The 6,784-nt window shown below is 58.9% G+C and overlaps 1 protein-coding gene across 4 annotated transcripts in view; it reads left to right on the top strand.

The window, feature by feature from the left end:
• The first annotated feature begins 207 nt into the window (after positions 1–207).
• Positions 208–6,784, top strand: part of LOC137415169 (E3 ubiquitin-protein ligase TRIM7-like) — a 35,980-nt gene continuing 29,403 nt past the window's right edge. For 2 of the 4 annotated variants that reach the window (XM_078770162.1, XM_078770163.1), the window contains exon 1: positions 216–257. The gene's annotated coding sequence lies outside the window, so the exon portion shown is untranslated. Of the gene's footprint in view, positions 258–6,784 lie in introns of all 4 variants that reach the window. The other 2 variants (XM_078770161.1, XM_078770160.1) reach the window with 2 other exon arrangements.

Raw genomic sequence — 6,784 nt, forward strand, 5'->3', positions numbered from 1 at the left:
TCTTTTCTCCATCTTTGTTACTTTACACAGGGAAAACAACTTCAAAGGATGATGTGTAATTTCCACAAGTGTTTGCGATAGAACCAAGTGGCTGAGAGTTTGTGGTGGACTTGAAAACCAGAATAAGATTTAATAGTCACTGCAAGTAAATGACGTCAATGCATTCCCACGTGACATAACAAAACTGAAATACCTGTTTTGCTTCCTGGTTGGTTATCTGATCGTCGTGTAGTTTAAACGAATCTTCGTTACGAGAGGTAAGGGATTACTTTAAGGTTACTGGATTGTGAAATAAATAACATATTATGTTTTGTTTTAATTAGAAATGTTGATAACCATGTTTGTTGCATCACAAAGGAGGAGATACATTCATAAATAATTTTTTCCCGGAGTCTTTTCAATAAGATTTTTTTCCCAAGTGTATCAAGTAAATAATCCATTGGTGGGGAAGGGGTCAAAGCTGGTGGTTTAATGGAGCGTCCGCTTTGAGCCTGGGAGGGTCGGAGAAACAAACCCCGTCCGAGTCATACAAAGAATTTTTTTTATAAATGGTACAAGCTGCTTCCTTGCTTGGTGCCCAGGATTTAAAAGCATAGACCATGGACAAGCAACGCTAGGAAGGCAATGGCAAACCACCCAGTGTAACCTTTGCCAATAATCTGTTTCGGCATCACCGACACTCTGTGGAGTATGGGACACAAATCAAAAAAGAACATCGAGTAAAAAAGGTGGGAAATCTTACATTGGTGACTGCACACACTGGCGAGGCTCTGACCTGTTCAAAGCTCCATCTTGTTTTATTTTTGAGTCAGGGACTCAGAGTCCTTGGGAGGAGAAGTGGAATTGCTAGATTGCGATCACAATTTTGCCCTGGAGAAAAGTACACCTTGTTGGGCTGCGCACACACTACTCGATTGCCAGAGAGGTAGGCCACAACGCGTTAGTACAACAAAGAGTCTTTATTCAAAGCTCGCACTTCAGCACTGGGCGGGCTCGAGTTTAGAGCCCGCATATATGTGCCGAGGCCATGCCTTGTGCCCGGGCGTGGCCGATCGGTCGAAAGGCGGGCATGAGCTTTCGCTCCCCACCTGGACGCGCGCGCCACCCACTGGTGCACGGAATTATTGCCCCTTGTGCCCGCCACACGCGCCCCCCCAGAATTCCCGCGCACCTGAAGGGTGAGTTTGCGGGGAAGCCGGATGACCCGGCCGAAACGCCCCCTGGCGAGGGGTGCCGGGCTGGGGGGTGGCGGGGCTGGGGGGTCCCGAAGGGTCCAACCGCAGGGGGGCGGCCTCGACACGGAGGCAGAGCTGCTTGCGGGACGTGGTCCGGATTGAGGTGGGCCGGCTTGAGGCGGTCCACGGAGATGCGATCCGGGGCACCGCCGATGTTGATGGTGAAGTATTTGTCCCCGGTCTCCAGCACGCGGAAGGGCCCGTCGTACGGGGGCCGTAGCGGTGCCCGGCGGGCGTCGTGCCGGACGAAGACATACTTCGCCGTGCGAAGCTCCGGGGCGACATGGGAAGGCGGGTCACCATGGTGTGCCATCAGCACCGGGGCCTCCGGGCGGTCTCCTGAAGGGCGGAGCGCTGCTGCGCCGCGGACCAAGGAGCCGTGGAGTTGGGGATGAATTCCCCCGGTACCCGCAGTGGTTGCCCGAAGACCAGCTCCGCCGAGGACGTGCGCAGGTCGTCCTTGGGCGCCGTCCTGAGGCCCAGCAGGACCCAGGGGAGTCGGTCGACCCAGCCACCATCGCGGAGGCTGGCCCGGAGCGCGGCCTTCATGGAGCGGTGAAAGCGCTCGCACAGGCCATTGGCCTGGGGGTGGTAGGCCGTGGTGCGGTGTAGTTTCACCCTGAGGCCTTGCGCCACCGCGGCCCAGAGCTCCGAAGTGAACTGGGGGCCGCGGTCGGACGAGATGTCCGAGGGGGCACCGAACCGGGCAACCCAAGTGGCGATGAAGACTTGCGCCACATCAGCCGCAGGCGTCGCCGTGAACCCCCCGCGAGGGGGGCAGGGGTCCCACCAAGTCGACGTGCACGTGGTCAAAACGACGCTCGGGCACCGCAAACGGGGCCAACGGGGCCTGTGTGTGGCGGTGAACCTTTGCGCGCTGGCACGCGAGGCACGTCCTGGCCCAGTCGCGGACGTCCTTCCGGAGGCCATGCCAGACGAACTTCGCCGCGACGAGCTTCTGGGGTGCCTTCGTGCCCGGGTGGGACAGGCCGTGGATGGCGTCGAAAACTGGGTGCCGCCAGCCAGCGGGCACAATGTGGCGAGGCCGGCCGAGGGAGACGTCGCCTAGGAGGGCTGCGCCGTGGCGTCGAACGGCACCTCGGTGACGCGGATGCCCGTGACGGTGGTCCGCAAGGCCTGGACGCCGGGGTCGGTGGTCTGGTCCTCCGCCATCTGGGTATCGTCGACCCCGTGGTGGACCGCGTGCACGACTGACCGGGAAAGGCAATCCGCCACCGGGTTGTCTTTACCCGCCACGTGATGGATGTCCGTCATGTACTCAGACACGGCAGAGAGGTGATGCTGCTGCCGTGCCGACCATGGCTCGGCGACCTTGGCCATCGGGAACACAAGGGGCTTGTGGTCGACGAAAGCCGTGAACGGGCGGCCCTCGAGCAGATGGCGGAAGTGTCGGACCACCAGGTGGAGCCCTAGCAGCTCGCGGTCAAAGGTGCTATAGCGGCGTTCATGCGGGCGAAGCTGCCGGCTAAAAAACGCGAGTGGTTGCCAAGCACCACGCACCCACTGCTCGTGCACCGCACCCACCACATAGTCCGACGCGTCGGTGGTGAGCGCGATCGGGGCATCGGGTGCCGGGTGCGCCAGCATGGTGGCTTTGGCCAGGGCCAGCTTTGCGCCCGCAAACGCCGTGGCCATCGGCTCCGACCAGGCAACGCCACCTTTGCCCGGCTTGCCCCGGAGGGCCTCGTGCAGGGGGCGGAGGAGCTGGGCGACATGGGGCATGAAGCGGTGGTAAAAATTTACCATTCCCAGGAACTCCTGGAGTCCCTTGATCGTGCGGGGCCGCGGGAAATCACTGACCACCTCCACCTTGGCCGGTAAAGGGACGGCCCCGTGCCTGGTGATGCGGTGCCCCAATAAGTCGATGGTGGCGACGCCGAAACGGCACTTGGCGGGGTTGATGATTAGGCCATGCTGGCCCAGGCGTTCAAAAAGCGTGCGGAGGTGGAGTAGGTGCTCCTCCCGGGACGCGCTCGCGACTAGGATGTCGTCCAGGTAGACGAAGAGGAAAGTTAAGTCGCGCAAGACGCTGTCCATAAGCCGTTGGAATGCCTGGGCCGCATTCTTCAACCCGAAGGGCATCCTCAGGAACTCGAAGAGGCCGAAAGGGGTGATGACGGCCGTCTTCGGGACATCATCCGGTTGGACGGGGACCTGGTGGTAGCCCCGGATGAGGTCCACCTTGGAAAACACGGTCGTGTTTGCCAACCGGGCGGAAAAGTCCTGGATATGCGGGACCGGGTAGCGGTCGGGGGTGGTGGCATCATTGAGCCGGCGGTAGCCCCCGCACGGCCGCCATCCTCTGCTGGGCTTCGGCACAATGTGCAGAGGAGAAGCCCAAGCGCTGTTGGAGCGCCGTACGATCCCCAGCCGCTCCAGCGTGGCGAACTCCGCTTTCGCCACGGCGAGCTTCGTGGGCTCGAGTCGGCGTGCCCGGGCATAGACTGGCGGCCCGACTGTGGGGATATGGTGCTCCACCCCGTGTTTAACGGTCACCGCTGAGAAGGTGGGCCGCGTGAGGGCCGGGAAACTGGCGAGGAGGCGGGTAAAGTCGTCCGCTGCCGGAAGCGTGCAAACTAAACTCGCCGGGACGGAACCTTCCAGCAAGCTGCTTGGCAAGCCGCTCGGTGAGCCGCTCATTGAGCCGCTCAACGAGCCGCTCAGCGAACAAGCGAGCAAGCTGAAGGTTTCGGCCTGGACGAGCCGTCTGCGCTTCACATCGACCAACAGCCCATTCGCACAAAGGACGTCCGCACCGAGCAGTGCCATCGGCATGCTGGCGGTCACGAACGACCATTGAAAGCGCTGCCCTCCGAACCGCAGTGAGAGGCAACGCTTCCCGAATCTGCGGATGGGTGTACCGTTGGCCGCAAGCAAAGCGGGGCCCCGGCCCGTGGTTTGCTTGTCGGACGTGGAGGCGGGGAGGACGCTTACCTGCGCTCCTGTGTCGCAAAGAAAACGGCGCCCAGACAAGGTGTCCATGATGAACAGGAGGCTGCCGGAATGGCCGACGCTCAGGGCTGCTAATGAGCGCCAGCCCGGTCGTTTCCCGACCTGTCAAAAGAGCATGGCGGACGACACGATTTAGCCTTGCGGCCGAACCTGGCGTGGTAGTAGCACCAGGTTTGCGGCGGCGGCGGCGGTGGTGGGCAGGGCGTGGCAGCGGCCATGAGGGGCGTTGTAGCCGCCGCCCCGGGATCCACTACGGCAGCACCACAAACCGACCACGTATCGCAGGCTGCGAAAAACTTGTCGGCCTCTACGGCCAGGGCGGAGGGTTCCTTTATTTTGGAACCGGCCAGCGCGATGCGTACCTGTGCAGGTAGCTGGCGTAGGAAAAGCGCCCGGAATAAGAAATCTGGGGGCTGGTCACCAAGCAGCGACAGCATAAATTCCATCTGGACGGATGGTCGTGTGTCGCCGAGTTTGGGAAGGTCCAGGAGGCGATCGGCCCGTTCGAGCTCCGTGAGCCCAAACGTGGCGAGCAGGAGACGTTTGAGCGCCTCGTACTTGTGGTCGCCCGGTGGGCGCCGAAGGATGGACACGACATGGGCGGCAGTGCCGGGCCCGAGGGTGGCGACCACGTGGTAGTACCGGGTCTCGTCCGCCGTGATGCCTTGGAGCTGGAACTGAGCTTCGGCCTGGACAAACCAGATGTCGGCTTGCGCTTCCCAAAACTCCGGGAGTTTAACTGCGACGGCGTTGGTGGCCATGGCGCGTTCGGTGGTCAGCGACGGCTGAACCAATCGTGGTCACCAGTGTGGTGCTGCGCACACACTACTCGATTGCCAGAGAGGTAGGCCACAACGCGTTAGTACAACAAAGAGTCTTTATTCAAAGTTCGTACTTCAGCACTGAGCGGGCTCGAGCTTAGAGCCCGCCTATATGTGCCGAGGCCACGCCTAGTCCCCGGGCGTGGCCGATCGGTCGAAAGGTGGGGCATGAGCTTTCGCTCCCCGCCTGGACGCATCAGACCCCCGGCACCCCCCAGCCCCGCCGTCCCGCTACCCCCCAGCCCTGCACGCATCGCCAGAGGGCGTTTCGGCCGGGTCATCCGGCTTCCCCGCAAGCTCACCCTTCAGGTGCGTGGGAATTCTGGGGGGGCGCGTGTGGTGGACACATTGTCAGTGGGCAATAATTCCGCGCACCAGTGGGTGGCGCGAGCATCTGGGTGTGGAGGCGCAGCTCGGGCCACGCCCGGAGCGAAGGCGTCACGAGGCGCAGGGTGGAACTGAGGACATGCCCCGCCTGTTGGCCGACCGGCCACGCCCGGGGGCAATGTCAGGAGAACAGGACGTGGTCAGGAGCCACCCACTGGTGCGCGGAATTATTGCCCCTTGTGCCCGCCACAATCTCAAGATACACACTTCAAACAACTCTCCCAATAATACAATTCATTTGGGCAATTTTTACATTCAGGAGTAAAATAGGATTTTGAAAACATGTCACCGGTTGTGAATCCTCATAGCAGGTGAGGCCTGATGGAATCCCAGTCTGTTTGATTTGTGGATTTGCCAGTGAATTCAGTGCCCCATTAACGATATTGATACATTTGTGGGGGTAGGGCAGAAATACCATCGTGGAGTTAAGATTGTATAGGTTTTAGCATGGACCTTGCACGCAAAGAAGAGGAACCATGATATAATAAATAAGGAACCTGTCAGGTTAAGAGTGTTTGCATGTCACCACACGGAGGGTGGTTTTGTATTCACTAGATAGGGTTTAAGGATAATTCCCAGTATGTAATTGCCTCCTGTGATTTTCCCTTCTGTTTTTTACAAGTAAAAAGACCGGCCATAAAAACCCTGGTTCACCAACAACAACAATAACAACAACGGCCATTAAGCCGACATTGCCAACAGAAAGACGAACATTCCCGAACGACTGCTAGATTCCGCCTCCAAGGGATCGTGACCGATCGGCCACACCCCGAAGTTCGTCGTTGGTTGAGAGCATATGGAATGATTCAATGGGGCGTGGGGATTGGTCGGGGAGTGACTTCAGCTAGGGAAAAAGGAGGGTGTGTCCCTGCCCCACTCTCTCTCTCTCTCTTTGGTGCTGGCTTGGTGGCGGGTGGTTGCGTTTTCTCGTGTGTGCTTGAGGAGAACTGTTTGGAGCCCAGAAAACCTTGCAGCGTTGGAGCCTGGGGTGTTGTTTTGACTCGGAACTCTTCCAGGGAGCTAAGGACCGGGTTGTTCTGGCTGGGCCTGAATCGAGCGGGGGAACGTTTGGCTGCCTGCTGCATGGCTCAGTGTGCTGGTGTGCTTGACAGGCCCCATTGTTTGGGGGCTTTGATGCGCGGTCCTCTAGTCGACTGACCCCACCAAAGTGCTCGACGAGGCCAGAGCTGAGTGCCAAATAAAAGACGGGATTTTATTTTTATTTTCTTTAATCATTCCCCTGTCTGTATTCAGGTATGAGTGGAGACGTCTCAAATTACGATATTCGTTTTTACCTCACCTTTCATTCCTATGACATTGCACTTATTTTCATTCAACCATTATTTATTGTATTTCTTTGTCGAGCCT

This window comes from Myxine glutinosa, chromosome 1 (assembly GCF_964187855.1).
Source record: "Myxine glutinosa chromosome 1, kmMyxGlut1.1, whole genome shotgun sequence".
Taxonomy (NCBI): Eukaryota; Metazoa; Chordata; class Myxini; order Myxiniformes; family Myxinidae; genus Myxine; species Myxine glutinosa.